The sequence below is a fragment of the Sinohyriopsis cumingii genome, unplaced genomic scaffold (genome assembly GCF_028554795.1).
Source record: "Sinohyriopsis cumingii isolate HCF-2022 unplaced genomic scaffold, ASM2855479v2 utg001311l, whole genome shotgun sequence".
In the NCBI taxonomy this organism is placed as follows: domain Eukaryota; kingdom Metazoa; phylum Mollusca; class Bivalvia; order Unionida; family Unionidae; genus Sinohyriopsis; species Sinohyriopsis cumingii.
Window position 1 is genome coordinate 608,514 of NW_028315981.1, and position 17,906 is coordinate 626,419.

A 17,906-nucleotide genomic window follows, 5' to 3' on the forward strand; every position below is an offset into this window, starting at 1 on the left:
ATGGTGCTTGATACATTCTTTAGTGCTCGAAATGTTTAACGAACAATACATTTAATCAAAATGATACCTCGGCTGGTTTTTGTTTGGTATATCAAGCTATTTAGTAGAAATATTTATATTTAGAATCTCTCTCTCTCTCTCTCTCTCTCTCTCTCTCTCTCTCTCTTTTACACATACAAAGATAGACGCATGCCCATTGTTCCATATATGGTGGGGGTTTCTATTTTATTATATGATTAACAACGTATTACAAGCTATATGATTGGCAATATATTGTCCAGTTTAATAGAACACTATTGGGACTGTAGCACATATGTTTCTGGTAGTATCACATTCTTCCTTCAAGTCCCTGAATCAGGTCCTCTGGTATTTCATTCTTTAACAATTCCAGTGTTTTCTTCCACAAGGCCTCCTGCTTGGTCTTATCTCTGAAGAAATAAATTTATCGTGTAAGGACGATGCAATAATTTATTAATACCGCTTGTTCTTTGAAGGGTATAGGAAAGATAGTCGAAACACGTGTGAAGGATATTAGCCAGAGGACACAAAGTCTTCTTGGAATCGACCTGCAAATGTTAGCACGCAAGTACGCTCGAACACACACGCACATGCACACACACCATATATTGTTTTAATCATGTATATAAAAATATATATCGAATAGTTCTGTCAGCAGTATATGGAGCCAGACAGGTGGCAATGGATAGTTCTGTAAATTGGCCCAAGTCAAATTCCTTAACTTGAAACTTTGATGTGATATTTTCAGCTATTATTATTAAATAATTAAATATATGGATATTTTGTGAAATACATGTTTCGAGCTTGTGGTTTTCTCAAATCTGATGCTAGGCATGCACACCTACCAGAGTCACTTCACAGAATGTGGGCACTAAAATACCAACTGTCGGCCAGGAAGCAGAGCTAGCAACTCAAAGCAGTAGGTATGTATTTTTTTAAAAAAGGCTTGCTGGCAACTATTTTGAATTTAATTAGGCTGTCAAGTACACGATGTTTTTAATATCGTCCAGAGAATAGGCTTGCATTTGCACTGTGAGTATCACTTGTTGTCAAACATGGCCTTCGGTCATAAAAAATGCATGGATAAATTTTGGGGGTTGGAGTGCATACACTACTTTTTCTAGTAAATGCCACTGACTTGTCAGGTCAAGAGAATAATATTCTTATGTTTTATTTTATTGTATCTATTCAGTTTGACATCACCTGTGTATTTTTTATGAATGTTTATATTAGGCAGATGGATGCGGCATAAAGACTGTCTGTTGAACCCAAAGGAAATTTATTCATTATGTTCCAATATTTCATTGCCAAAGAGAGATAACTCTAGTGCAACAGCCTATAGCTGGCAAGCGGCTGATGGCCTGCTATCGATGTTTTTTTTAAATATACTCAAACAGAAAAAAATTAAGCATACTTATATTTATTATCAAGAGATGAACTGTAAATTATGAGAACAATATCTATGATTGCACAATGATCTATTAGTATTTCAAATATTATTCAAACGGATTTGTATTTATCATTTTCAACATTAGATACAACGATTATGGAAGGATACGCTGATCAAAATAAAGAATACACTGGACATACCCCTCCAATAAAAAAATCTATGCAATGGTAAGATTGTAACGTTTAAAAATACTGTAAATCTTTATCAATGATGAGCTTGTGTCTAATTACCAAATTGGTTTCTCACCTAGCTTCCGCTGTTGAATACCCGCCTTCAAGGCTCTTGAAGTAGACACCACCTACTCCCTTTAGGTCTGGGTTAACCACGGCATTGATAATTGGAAGGGCTCCGTCTTTAGGAGTCTTCAACTGCCCTGAAAATACACAATGAGTAGTTTGCAACCTTCGGAAAGCAGCAAAGTGTATCGAGTGCACAAGAGTAAAGTTTATGTAGCCGGTAGTTTATGTAGCCGGTAGAACTGAGGTTATGGAATTAAGTATACTAACACCCCTCATCCCCAACCACTTCTTCTAGTAGGCGAAATCCTTTTATTCTTTAGCACGCCTGGTTTTGAAGTCACACACTAGTTTTTATTAATAATAAACAGGAATACTATTGAGAATACCGATTCACCTTATATTACAAACACAGGTGAACAATTGCCTAGATTTAATATGTGACCCCTCACAAATTCAGAATTAACATTTTTATACCGTATGATAGTCCGATAAACCAACCAACCAACCAACCCCCCCACCACCACCACCACCATCTAAGTTGATATTGATGGACGATATGTGGGTATAGTGTCATCTGTTTACTGAAATGTTCAATTTAGCTGCATGCAAATCCTTCCGGAACAAGCTGGTTTACACTTTAGACAGATACCGGTATTTGGTAACAGCCATATCTAGCGCTTAACTCAGAATGACCACAGGACCGAGGGGTGTGCTATCCACGTGGATTTACAAGTCACCAAACATAGGATTTGCTCAGGAAATGTAATGTACGTGTCACAAAAAAAAAAAAACTTCATCCGACAGTAGTTCCACAGCCGCAAGAAATACCGGTAAGTGTATAAAATGTATACCGATGTTTGCAGCCGAAATCGGCTGAGAATTTTAGCAGTTAGCGATATCATCCCCTACAACACCATTCAATACAATCACATCCGAGGGGCTGATTTATCGGCCGAACCATATGGTCTTTCGGCCAATTATAACTCATATCACCGTAAAGAAACCATTCTAAACATTTCCATAATGTACTATTTAAATGCTTTACTGATCAGTGATGTTCACTTTTACTTGATGTTTCTCCGTTGCATTGTGTCTTGTTTATTGATCCTGTTTGCACAATATACACACCAGGCATTTGCTGAAAATTTGACAAAGTCCAGAGTAAACAGTAACCACCAGTCAAAATTGAATGTAATCCATCTACCGTGTGCAATACCGGAAATGCATACACTCCAAACTACAAGCAAAAAGATTGGGTACGAAGCAATGAAAATGTGACCTTTACGCTCATACGAGTTATGATGAGCGGTTGATGGTATGGGAAAATGAGCAAGGAATCGTAGAGGAGTTAGATTTCGAATCTAGAGAGCTAATTATTGTGTTCTGATTTGGAGAAGAAGAGCTGTTGCTATTAAAAGTATTCATTTTTAACGAGAAAAACCATATCGTATGTGCTAGGGGTCAAGCGAAATTGTGATGTGCTTCTGCATCTTTGTCGTTCGTCGCGTGTCCGTCAACCATGGCATCTCTGAACACATCTTGTTTAAACGTATATTAGGGCTCGGGATAGCTTTAATAAGCCTTAAAACAACCAACACCGAAACAAAATCGAGTACCTAAAGCTTTGATTATCCCATTTAATCGTGTCATGAGTCGATAATCCTGATAACCCCTGGAGATTTCCGTGTCCACCAGCCCTGGATGCAGACTGTTGACCGATATATTGGACCCTTTAAGTCTTCTGTGCATGCTATGCATCTGCATGATCTATTAAAAAACAGCAAATGTATAAAGAGACAAGTTATACATTCAAGAACGGATATTTATAGCACAAATACTGCAACATTTTGATCTTTCAGTAAAAATTGTCTTTTCTGAAAACTGCTAATGTTAAAGCAATATTTCTGTCGTTAGGATAGCGCAAGTGACGGTTGCCTTTTTTCATTCTCAATTATACGCGTTATCGGTGAAAACTCGTTAAATAAGGCACTTTTGACGGAACAGTCTACATTTAGTATCCTTACTTGAATTGTCTAACTTGTACTCGGTAACGTGATTAAAAAAAGCAACAGTTATAAGTTATTGTCAGTATAAAGACAGCGTCAATATGGCGTAAGATGCTTGTTGCTCGATGTGAACATGCATTATTGAGATTCAGTCAAACCAAGGATTTAGTAGTTGATTTACGTTTTAAAATGGTATCTTTCGTCTGGCTTTTTTTTGTTGTTGCAGAAGTCCACGGGGCAATACGTCCAGAGATCCGAGTTTTGGTGTAAGATATATGATTTGAAAACTATTTTTATATGATCGGGCTGGTTTGAACTAGTTGAACATGTGCGATTTTGTCACGTCCACCTTACTCAAACATCGGCATTATATGTGACTAACTAGTTTGTTTTGTTCTCATCAAACTCACATTTCTTTACATAATTCAAAACAAATTCACAGTTGTGTAAGTTTATCACGAAAGAATGACGCGTACTTTTTTTTCTTTCTCTTCAATGGATATGTTTGGAAGAGTACTCAGGAAAATTTTTGAAAGCTAGAGCTGTAATACCTATCACGGCGTAGGTCTAAAGTTTGCAAATAATATATAGCAATTCGTCCAGGTGCAAACAGTTGCAAAAGCAATTGGGCTCAAAAACGTCCCTCATGGTCTGGCAACCGATAGCGTATTGGGAAATATGAATTATTCTTCTGTCTTAACACTTCTACCAGTACTTCAGCCCAGAATACGTTTTTTTTTCCCAAGAACAAATCTTAATATTAACTTCAAGTTCGCATTTTTTTGTATGCTCATTATGTCAGATGAAAAGGCTGTTTGTACAATATAAATGCAATAAAAATCTTACCTGGTACAACTTCCCTCGTTCTACTATCACGTTTACTTCATAAGGTGATAAAACGGATGTTCTATAAATCTGAGATCTATACAGAGTCAAGGTCGGACCTCTTTAAGGTTGCTCTTGTTTCATGCTGGCACACTGAGATTTTCAACCAAGCAGATTTATGTTGAATTGTTTTTAAAAACTCAACGGAATACATTGGTTGGCTGAGAACCAGGTTTAAAGATGTTAGATTTAGGACTTGAAAAACAATTCTTACACGATCAGGCCTATTCAAGCCAATTAGGAACGTGTGGTTTTGTGATTAGCTGTTTTCAATCATACGCACGTGCCAAAAATATAGTAGGTGTCTTTATCCCACAAGCATATTCATAATTTATAGACAAAACATCAATAATTATATCCTCTAATATATCGTGAAGGAAAAATTTTTCTCCAGGGAAAACGGTTTCAACAGCGCAAGACTTTGAAAGCTTGGGATTTAAATGATCCTATCCAATTGTGTTATGTGCGAACGCTGTCCGGCAAACATTTGCTCAAGAAACACACCGTAAATAATTATTATATATAATATAATATTACAAGCTATTAACGTTTTGACCTCATCTAAAAGTGAAAGCTAACTTTGACATTAATATCAATGAATGAATACAAGAAAAACTTGTACCTGGTACAATTTGGACCTCCCGTAATAGTCCCATCTCCCGAATTTCTATGGATCTCCACTGTAGTTCATCTTGTTCAGATCAAAATTACAGGCTCTGTGAAGATCGCTGGAAACCAGGACGATCCTACAATCCTCTCCAGACTTTCTCATAATCGGCAGCAAGTGTGCAATCATGATGAAGTGACTCAAGTAATTCACCTGAAGGGATACATTTGTGAAATACGTATATACATTGTATTGAATGTATACTATTTTTCACTAAAATGACGACACGTGTACGTACCTGTAACATAACTTCGAACCCGTCTTCTGTTTTCGCTGCAAAGTATGGAAATATTCATTGAGTATTTATAACTAATGATGAATGTCATGTTGACAACAAGGTGTGTTATTGAATCGCGTAATGTTTCAATTTTAGAAGAAAACAAATTTTAATAAAAAAAATATGTTCATGCCATTTAAACAAAAAAGAAAGAATTTAATTTGTGTACCTCAATTTATTTGTGCCTAATAGAACTAACAAGCTTCTTTTATGATCAAAAGCCTCTAAGTGAAAAAATTAACAGATGTGTGCAAATTTGAATATTTGCTGTTCGGCTTTTCGGCTACAAATTTGTTCACTTATGTAATCGTGTAGAAAGATTTTTGTCAAAGATATCCAAGTGGAACAATTAAAAACTATGTGAAAATAATTAAAGAAAAAAATATGATGTAATAGCCTTAAAGTCTAAACGTCGCCTGCGTATAAGAGTTACCAAAATATGATTAACTACGTTGATGTATTTATGTAATATTTATAACAATCTCTTCGGGACTGACGGACGCTCAGATATACAGAATAGATGGAAGAAAGGGCACATAGAAGAAATAGGTCACCATGTACCAGATACAAGCCTTGGACTCAAAATGTAATGTCCTACATGTATTTACACCTTACTTGTTAGTGGCCATTTCAACAAAGTAGGTTATGTAACCGCTTTTTTAATCAAAGATAAAAATAATAAAATAAATGTATCGGTTATAAAGTACGTACCATAAGGAATAAATAAAACATGCTCTTACAAAAATACGTTTTTACACGTATTTTTATATCAAACTGTCTTCCATTAGAGAATTGGAAATATAATATTCAACATATATAGCAAATATGGTGGACAGCAAAACCTTGCAAAGCATTAATCAGGATAATTTACTACTTGCAATGGGGGGCATATTGATTTGACCATCTACATCCGACAGAGGAGCTTGTTATCATGAGTGCAAAACAATCAATTGCAGCAGAGGAATGATGTTCTGTTTGTCCACATCTAGATGACATGGTTATATTTGAAGACCATTAACTCAAAATGCAATATTTTTGCGCATTTTTAATTTGCTAAATTTGCACATTAGTTTCCCCAAACAATATTAAACACGAGTAAGCAGAAAATAATTTAGGTAAACAAAATTAGATTTAATATACTTATTTGTAGATAACCACAAAATATGTTTATGTCATTGAAGCATCTTTCTGAATTTTGTTTTCAGAAACATGTTGAAAATAATTTGAACACTTACATTTTGTACAAAGAAATACTTATTAGCACAAAAGCCATTTAAGATGGACGAATGGAACTTTATAATCCTTTGTTTCGTATATTTATGTCCTGATTATAGTTCCTTGTATATTATAATAATTCTTCAGTTTTCAAGACATTTAACAACGTTGTGACATAGACCTTGTTGACACAAACCTCGTAAGAAAGAATAAGCGCAAAGAACTTGATAAACAATTCAGTTTGGATAGGCAAGTTTCCATGCATATGTAGATTACGTGAATCTGATTAGATTTTAAAGCCACTATTGCAATATAAGTATACTGCTAATAAGTCCATGCCATATATCAAAATTCAAATTGGAAAAAAAAACCTTCATTCTCTTGGAAAAAAAAGCGATGTAAACATACAAGTAATATGACAATCTTTTTCTTTTTACCTAACAACTATTTACAACGAAACGTTAATGTCGCGGGTTGCAGATGCTGTTGGTTACACGCAGTGACGTTACCAAATTTGGAACAAAACACATTTATCGTAAATTTAAACCTTTTCTCTGCAAGGTATAATTCACTCATTGTTTCGAATTTTGATTGGGGACTACTGAAGGTTTAATGGACGGCAGGATTTAGGTCCGACACTTGCCTTCCTATATTGGCACATGGTATGCCTTGTTCTACAATTGTCATTTACAACCAGGAAGATAACATTTGTGGGCGGTGTCTAGATGTATATACCATAATGACTTGTCCCCGGTTTAATATATCGTATCATAAATAACGTACCAGAGATAATTATGACATATTTACATGTTACCTGTCCCTTGTCGCCCATTATACTCTGACAAAGGCTTTTGTAAAATATATTTATTATTCTTTATATGAAGAGCCATAAAAATGGTGTAATATTCTATTATTTAGGTTTTTGAATTTTTCTTTCAAAGGAATGCACCCAACTTACTGAATGGCACGAACGCCACGCCAGCATTACAGACCAGCGCGTGCAATGCTCTTCCAGATGACTTGTACGCTTGTATGAAGCCCCTGACAGACTTAAAGGAGCCAAGATCCAATTCCATGAAATCCATGGACAAACTTTCCGTATCACAAATGACAGGTGTTCTTTTTTCTTTTTCCACCTGGAATTCTTCTTGTATCTTATGCATGGCCTGGAATTATTTTAACATATTGAAACAACTTAACTGAAAACAACAACAAAAAAATTGATGCTTTTCCTAAATAACAGAGTTATTAAATTCTTTATTTAATAATTTATTAAATTTTAAATTTTAACTCTTTAGAATCATTCTTATATAAAAACGTCCTTGCATAGTCAAGGAGCATTTTTTTTTTCGTAGAGTGGTGAGGTCGAAATGATTTCTGAGATTATTTTGCTAAGAGAAAAAGAAAACAACTTTGAGTTTGAGACGTGGGTAAAAGAGGAACTGAAATAATAGAAGATGCCAAACATTTCCAAGCAATAATATAACACATGTGGTTAGACATGGAGAGTCGAATTTTATTTGGTATAAAAAATACAAACTAGTGGGCAATTGTTTACCTCCACTTATTTCTGAGTGCAAACCAACCTGTCCGTTAGCAGATAGATATGCATAGGTTACTGCATTTGTATCGAAAAATATGAACAAGCTGTTCGGATGGAACTACTGCACGATCTTGGAAGTGCAGTATATTCAACCGACAAAATGAGTTCACATTTTCCCATACAAATGCAGTAACCTTTTTCTTATATGCTCATTTTCTTATTCTACATAAGGCTTAATTATATAAGAAAAAATACACTACAACGAACAAAGTAACTGAATGTATGCCATATTCCAAACTAAATACACAATCGCAGATTCATTCATCATTACACAACAACAATATTAATGATGCGCACATAAATCCGCCCAGATAAATCTGAATTTAGTCGCGAGCTAGACATAACTTTCGAAAGAAAATGGCGTTTTCGTCTACTTAAAATTGAAATTTGGAGTCATATTGTGAATGAATGCAAATTGCAACAACTTTTCGATTTTATCTGGAATGAAAAGAGTTTGGTATTTGTGCGTTTCTACGAAATTTTGTGATTATGGACTGGTTTTATCTATACCAATTTTACATGAAGTACATCGGATTTCAGCAGCGACGGAGCAGCCTGTTGACATCTGCAAGTGTTCCTGTTCCGTCACTGAATGTTAAAATCATAATGTGGCAAGCATATGAAGTCTTTCAATTACAATTATCAAAAAGACGCTATGGAATATAATGTTTATTTCATTTTGAGTGCAGTGAGGAGGATGTGATTGCACTTGGAATATATTCGAAATTACAATACAATTTCGAAATATGCAATCAAGATTGAAAACCGATGAGATGGCTCGTGTAATTCGGATTTGCAGAACTAAGAAAATACATTTTAAGGAAATTCAGTATGTAAAACAGTAAGTATATTTTTTGGCATTCTTATTACCAGCTAAAAAAGACAGTTTATGCCTCGTCGTTTGCATGTTATTTGTAGGAACCCAGCAATTTTATGAAATATGGCGTCCATCGCCGGCCCAAATCCGAAGCATTGTATCAGAAAGGTTAACGCGGAATGTGGCAAAGCAGCTGATATGTATGTGGCAGTCCTCGAAACAGCTGCTTCAGTTCATTCAGAAACAAATTTAATCAACCAAAACGTAAGGCGCCTACTACGTGGGTGTACATGATTTGTTTGCAAAGTAGTTATCATACAGCAATCGCTGCACATTTCTGATATCACCTTCAGTCGCCTGCTTCGTTGAAAGTTTTTTCGCTGTTGACAGTGGCATCTCTACTTTCAAATGGCTCAAACAGTTGCCTTACTTCATCCACAGAAAAATAAAATAAATCAAAAGTGCTGGCGTCTGCATCAATTGTTTGTTTACAAAACGCAAGTAGTTCCTTTATTCGTGTGAGTTTAATATGTGTTGCACGCGAGCTCAATATCGTAAAGTACTGCACGATTCTGACAATGTAAAGTTAACGGAGAATAAAATGAGCATATAATAATACCATCTATAGTATATATCTCAGAAAAGATTTCGAAGAAAAATTAATTGAATAGTGATATTTTCATGTTTTAAATTGCGCTATATATAAGACATTTTTAGAGCACATTAAGTGTTACTACTTTTTCTTTCCCCTCATTGAATACCATTACGTCAACTATTAGTCACTCTCCAAGAGACTGAGGGACAGCATAACGAGGTGCGGTAGTCAGATTAAAATGCAGACGCTGGCGCTCGTATCGATCTCGATTTTCGCCTCCAACACATTCGGTTCCGTGACCAGTTGAGAGAGGGTTTGAGAGGGTTTTATAGCAAAGGAGAGGTACGTACCTTTTCAGCCCTTTCTTTTGACCTGCACGCCATTATCACCGTGGCTCCCATCATAGCAATCCATTTTGCTGCCTCGTATCCTATACCTGTCATTGGTATACGTTTTTGTAAATTTATGGGATTGCTATTGCTACCTTAAATGCTGTATTTATACATTAGACATATTTTATTTTCAATCTGAGCGCACAGTATATCGATAGAGGCACAGACAGACAAACAGATTGGCACTATTAACGACGGACAGTCACAATTTAAATTTATATCAAATATTTGTTATAAGTTTGATTTGAGTTGGGAAATTCTGCATTTTATTAATGAGAAGATAGTAAAACGCATTTAGTATTATCCTTTTTCTTAATCAACAGTAGACTGGGGCTTAACATTTCAACATAATAAACTACTCAAGATTACAACAATTCTAACAAAAAAAGGGTATGCCTTGAATCTGTATCATTCAATTAGGAGTCGAATTAGCTCAGAAAGATGTAGTAGAATGACATCTAGAGTATTGGAATATTCCGTGAGTTCTGACGTAAATCCGACAGACACAGTAGAATGACATCTGGATTAATGAAATATTCCGTGAGTTTTGACGTAAATCCGACAGACGTAGTACAATGACATCTGGAGTATTGGAATATTCCGTGAGTTTTGACGTAAATCCGACAGACGTAGTAGAATGACATCTGGAGTATTGGAATATTCCGTGAGTTCTGACGTAAATCCGACAGACACAGTAGAATTACATCTGGATTAATGAAATATTCCGTGCGTTTTGACGTAAATCCGACAGACGTAGTAGAATGACATCTGGAGTATTGGAATATTCCGTGAGTTTTGACGTAAATCCGACAGACGTAGTAGAATGACATTCCGGATTATTGGAATATTCTGTGAGTTTTGACGTAAATCTGACAGACGTAGTAGATGACATCTGGAGTATTGGAATATTCCGTGAATTTTGACGTAAATCCGACAGATGTAGTAGAATGACATTCTGGATTATTGGAATATTCCGTGAATCTTGACATAAATCCGACAGACGTAGTAGATGACATCTGGAGTATTGGAATATTCCGTGAGTTTTGACGTAAATCCGACAGATGTAGTAGAATGACATTCCGGATTATTGGAATATTCTGTGAGTTTTGACGTAAGTCTGACAGACGTAGTAGATGACATCTGGAGTATTGGAATATTCCGTGAATTTTGACGTAAATCCGACAGATGTAGTAGAATGACATCTGAATTATTGGAATAATCTGTGATTTTTGAAGTAAATCCGACAGACGTAGTAGAATGACATCTGGATTATTGGAATATTCTGTGAGGTTTGACGTAAATCTGACAGACGTAGTAGAATGACATCTGAATTATTGGAAATATTCTGTGAATTTCGATGTAGTTTCCACAGACTAATATAACGACATCTGGATCACTGGAATATTCAATGTGTTTTGACGTAGCTCCAAAAGAGGTAGTAGAATGACATCTGGAGTATTGGAATATTCAGTGGGTTTCTACGTAGTTTTAACAGACGCAGTACAATGACATTTGGAGCATTGCAACGAGTTTATACGTAGCTCCGACAGAAGTAGTAGTTGTTGTTGTTGTAGGGTTTAACGCTATTTTTCAGCACAAGAGAGGCTATACATGGCGGCCAGTATTAGTGGTGGAGGAAGAACCCGAGAAAACCCCGGAAAGAACCACCGACCCACGAGAAGCTACTGGCAAGCTTTCTCACATACCCACATTAGCCGAATCCGAGACTCGAACCCACGCAGACAGAGGTGAGATGGCAGTGATCCGTAACGGAGAGTGCTTTAGACCACTCGGCCACTCGGGCCCACCCCCACCCCCACCCCGACAGAAGTAATTGAACGACATCTGGAGTATTGGAATACTCAGTGGGTTTCGTAGTTTCAAAAGACGTAATAAAACGACATCTGGAGTTTTGACGTAAATCCGACAGACACAATAGAATGACATCTGGATTAATGAAATATTCCGTGAGTTTTGACGTAAATCCGACAGACGTAGTAGAATGACATTCTGGATTATTGGATTATTCTGTGAGTTTTGAGGTAAATCCGACAGACGTAGTAGAATGACATCTGGATTATTGGAATATTCTGTGAGTTTTGACGTAAATCTGACAGATGTAGTAGAATGACATCTGGATTAATGGAATATTCAATGGGTTTCGACATAGTTTCAACAGACGCAATATAACGACATCTGGAGTATTGGAATATTCAACGGGTTTCGACGTAGTTTCAAAAGACGTAATAAAACTACATCTGGAGTATTGCAATTATTCCTATTGAAGGGTTCACATCATATTGAATGCTAAGTATGTCGCATTCGTTATTTGTACATCAATCACTTGATTACAAGGCATTATATATGGAAGTACAGGTCGTTAACTTCATGCGACAGACATTTAAAGAAAAGCAGGATTCAACATTGTAGATCCATGTTTCAATGAGTGGATATTATTCATCGATAATTTAACTAAATACTCATGGTTTTGTCTTTTTTCAATATTGATGTAAATACATCCGAACCCTCGAGGTATTCTGGAATATAGCTTACTAATCGATACGGTTGATAATTACGAAAATAAGTTGTAACGTTTTGCGACGACATCTTATGTTATGCTAGATGTTCGTTACTGATAAACTAACCATTCCGGTGGCCTAGTGATTAGTGCGTCCGCATAGGATTCGGGAGGTCGTGGGTTCGATCCCCAGCCGCGTCATACCAAACACCTATATAAATTGTATTAACAGCTGCCTCGTTTGGCGCTCGGCATTAAGAGGTTAGTGTTAGGACTGGTCGGCCTGGTGTCAGGATAATGTGACTGGGTGGGACATCATGCTACGTGTCTGCTGTATGATGCCTTGTGCTAGACATCACCATAAACTGCCACACTGCAAACGTCGTAGCGATATGACTGAATTTTTTTTTTAAAGCTACGTTAAAAATCCAATCACACACACACACACACACACTGATAACTAACTAGAATAAATTATATGTTACATGACTGATGCAAACTTGCTCTATTACTTGATCATGCTTGTAATATAGACTCCGAACTGCATTTGAAACTCTGAACGAGGCTGGAATCTCCCATTGTAACTCGAAAGTATGAGAGAGAGAGAGAGAGAGAGAGAGAGTCCTAACAGTACAGACCAATATATGCAAATTCAGGATTATTATCCTGTGATACTGATAAAATCTAATTCAAAATAAAACTCACACCTCAAAATTAATCTGATATGCCACTAAACGGTCTCCGTACTTTACTAACCTGACAGTTGGAATTCGTACTTGTAAACAACTGAATTTGATTCGGATAGGGTTATGCCACCCGGCCATGTACAAGGGTACTTGTAAATAAACCTAAGCAAGCATAAGTACTCGGAAAGGTTGAAGCTAAAGTTTTTGCATAAGTTCATTTCTTTTATATTGTGCCAATCTGGTAGCATTCTAGTGTATGTTAGTTACAGTGGCGACTGAAAACTATTCCTTAATGTTAAACAATGAACTTATCACGGTAGATAAAGCCCATGGTAACCCGATACAGGTCAAATTTCAGCAACGACGTAATTTCGTCTCCTCTGTCAGCGGATTAAAGATATAAAGAATGCTATGCTCGCGATATTTTGAGAAAATAAATCATTTTCCTATCGATATTATGCAGGTTTATCTCGATGAAAAGTCATTCAAGTTTGCTAGGCCGGCTAGAAAGCGGCTACCCTATGCCGACACTAAATGGTGTCGGCGAATTCCAACTTTTCCATAGACAGTGGACTCTGACCCTACAACCCAGCATAAATGTCTAAATATCAAGAAGAGGTGGCAAGGATCAGAGGACACTCGGACTAACAGCATTAGTGCATGTGTTGTTAAATTCTGTCACGTGTGCAGTATCAATAGATATCTACTAGAAGGCATACCCATATTCTCTCTCTCTCTCTCTCTCTCTCTCTCTCTCTCTCACACACACACACACACACACACACCGCATGAGCTTAATGTCAGTGTAATTTTCAAAGTGTTGTTTTCAATTTGTTAATTAGTTTAATTCTTAGAATACATTACACTTTAATTTCTCATACCATGCATGGAACAAATTCATCGACTTTAATTGCTAAATACTATATATATATATATATATATATATATATATATATATATATATATATATATATATATATATATATGCAATGTCTAAGATGAACCAAACTGTAGAGAGACGTTGACATCTGCACGAGATTCCTCTCCTCTGATTGATCTAAAAGTACACCTACATTTGGTAACTCACTAATCAGTGGGAATCCACTGTTGATGTTGACTTTTATCTTTTTTTTCTATTACGAGACGATGCAATGTAGAGCAGTCAGAGGAAGGGAATATCGTACAGATGTCAGCCTCTGTCTAGAATTTGACTCATCCTCAAAGATGTTTGATTTTGGTGGCATGAAGCAATAAAAGCCAGCGAAATTATTGCAATGAATGGCAGGAACTATCTAAATGCCTTACATCCATTCGACGATCCAGAGGTAAAAAATGTTAACGCTATCAAACATCGAGCTCTTGTGGTACATACTTATATTAATATTGGTCTCACGTACATACCTGTATTAGCACCAGTAATAACAACAATTCTGTCCTTTGGCAGCTTTACCACTGGGAATGATTGTTTCCCTCCCATTTTGTATCATATGGCATATACTGTCATGTGATCGGTAGAACAACTGCGTGAACAAAGTAGTAAACGATCACATAGCACATCCCCTATGAGTGATTCGATTGATAAAAATTGTTTGTGTCGATACGTACGTACTAATCTGTGCTCCAAATACCGAGTGCGGCTATAGGGAACCATTATGGCCGTCATTTGTTCCAGATAGTATGGCAATCCATGAGGGTTATAAACGTTGAGTTTTATCATTGCTGCAATGTACGCTCTTCACTAGGCAGCCCGTATAGAGGTATTGAAAAAACAATAAATCGTTCTAATGAATTAGTAAATCGTTATAATGGATTTCTATTTCGTTCTAACGGATTATAATAAATTAGTAACGGATTATGCATGTGTTGTAACAGATTACTAATGCTTTATAAATCGTTATATAGGATTATTAAATTCGTTGTAAGGGATTATTAAACAGTTCTTTATTATTAGTAAATAGTATGTTTGAAAGAATTAGTATTTCGTTATAAAATATTACTAATTTTTTAAACTGTTATATATCGTCAAAACTAACTACTGAAAGGGTTGATAAACCGTTCGGATAGATTACTGAATTATTATAAGGAATTAGTAAATCGTTATGACGGATGCAAACTGTTTCGCACAGAAATAGAATAAACATTAAGTTAGAGAACATTTCTTATTCCCGTTATAATGATTTTATTTAGAAATCCGTTATAATCTTTATCAAAATCGTTCTAACAATTTTATATTTCGTTAGAAGGACTTGTTATTTCCGTTAAGATTTGCTTTTCGTTCGAACGATTCAATATTTATATTTATGGTACTACAATTCGTTTTCCCAGATCCGAAAAACAAGCTACGTTATGTGTACAAAAATCAGATTCCATAAATATTTTCGATTTGTTTTCTTAAAAAAAGCACAGCAGGTCAGTTTACTTACTTAAAATAGTTTTGTTTTACGGTAACATCTGCACGAATTATTATCTAGATTAAAGGATATGAAATCAAAACTTAATCTTTCGATTTAAAAAGTTTTTGTTCACCATCTGATATAATTTATAGGGGTCTTCTTGCCGTGGAGTAGTTTCTTAACTCGTATTTGCTTTGCGGAGAAAAGCATTTTTTTTTCCAGTTAAGGACAGTAAAAATTTATTTAAATTCGTTTTACTTATATTATCCCGCTTCCAATATAAATCTAGAATATTTGTTGATGAAAATGTAACGTTAGGAATAAAGGAGATATTCTGAAAATGTGTCTTATGTCGGAGTTATGTTAAGTACCTTTTGTGGAACCAATAAACGCACCTCTGTGGAACTCATCCACCCCTGATGTATTTCGCTTGATTGTATCCTACGACATTTGTAAACCGAATTTCAGTTTTCAGAAGGGTCTTCTCATAAGACAATTTCTGAAAAAGGTAATCAAGAACTCGATATTATACATAAACCACATGAATTAGTTATGTGTGGTAAACCCTATTTACCGCTATTATTGCGCCTTAACGCTCTACAAAGCATTATGGTCACATATAACTAATTCAATTCCCATAAACCGTAACGCAGATATTTGACCAAGTCACTATACTATTGTTATAAGACCGGAATATCACTGTTGTATCATATGACCTATCGATCCAAGAGTAAACTGTTTGAACGACGAAAATGATATACTACGAGGCTCGTGTTTTGAAAAACATTCCTTTGTAAGGGAGTGCAAGAAATATCCGGTCTGGTGAAATCTTTCCGTTTATATCCAATTGTTCTTGTGCTGCGACGGCTAATCAAACGAAAACTGGTCGTGTTCAAATCGAATACTGCGTACGATTTATTTATAAGTAGGCTTCATAACCGTATTTAATATACCACAACAAATAGGCTGGTTCCGCAGCACATACAATAATGAACTGTCTATGGCCCAGTGTAAAAGTTTACTTGCGTAACAATTATTCAGTCATCATAAATCGTCCTTCAAACCTATCGCAGAAGCACCGTTGTCTCGCAATAACCGTTCTGAAGATACCGAAGAGTTTATTGCAATTTGAAAACCCACTGTAATGATAAATGTATACTATTTACAACAAAAGTATAAATATTTTCCTCAGGAACTTCGTTATATATGGAGAAAAATATATTGTGGTTTCTATGTTGAGAAGTGGTGTAAATCCAACTCTAAAATAATTCTGATACTCACGATTCTGACAAAAGAACAAATGAACATGAAACAGGATCGCAATATATAATATTCAAAATATTTACATAAAATTTAATTTGTTACATTTCTTTCTTAAGGCGGACACATTTGACCAGTGTTTGTATGACAGGTTTATGTGTATAGTGAATGCCATATAAAAGCTAAGAAAATCATGGAATCCACTCCTCCATCTTCACAGATTTTAAGCGCTCCTTTTTAGGGTCATTGCTATCCCAGGTTAAATAGCTATCCCAGGTTAAATATTTGTATCATTTATCGAAGGAAGATGCTTGGACATATTTTACCCTGGTCCTTTTCATCCGCTGGATGTACCTATTCGTGTTATGAGTCGCAGACAACAAATTAAATTCCTATTAAACGTTATGCTAATAGTTGGTCATATTTTTATATACGTTTTTAGTAAGGCCGGTAAATCACCAGTATGTCCGATGAATTATTGACCGACGAGAAAAGTTACAGAACGCCGGATATGATGTAATGTGCTGGTCGTTTTCGAGACATATTATATTCTCTTGTACGTGCCCACTATGAAAATATATTCCCGTGATATCCCACCGTTTATATCCAGTAGTACATCTGAGGCGACAGCGATACAATATAAATGGTTTTATATTAAATCCCTCTGTACAAGTTCTCAATAAGTAGGCCTATTCTGAATTTTTTCTTCATGTAATTATTTTCAGCCAATTACCCACCGTCATTCTTTTAAATGCAGTATACACAGGCTGGTTCCGTAACTCATACAATAGTTAGTTGCCTGTGACCATATCTACTATTAGTCATTCGTTATACTGAACTTGAAGTTGAAGTAATATCTTGTTGGAATAAAATTTTGTAGTTCAT

At 35.7% G+C, this 17,906-nt stretch overlaps 1 pseudogene across 1 annotated transcript; it reads right to left on the reverse strand.

Annotated features, from left to right (window-relative positions):
- Positions 1 to 194: 194 nt before the first annotated feature.
- Positions 195 to 15,021, reverse strand: LOC149772648 (WW domain-containing oxidoreductase-like; annotated as a pseudogene). Its single transcript, XR_016417633.1, has 8 exons — positions 14,770 to 15,021; positions 10,123 to 10,208; positions 7,716 to 7,923; positions 5,504 to 5,538; positions 5,221 to 5,418; positions 3,324 to 3,474; positions 1,715 to 1,841; positions 195 to 428 (listed from the first exon to the last, which is right to left on the reverse strand). The product of XR_016417633.1 is annotated as a WW domain-containing oxidoreductase-like (transcript).
- Between the last annotated feature and the right edge of the window lie 2,885 nt (positions 15,022 to 17,906).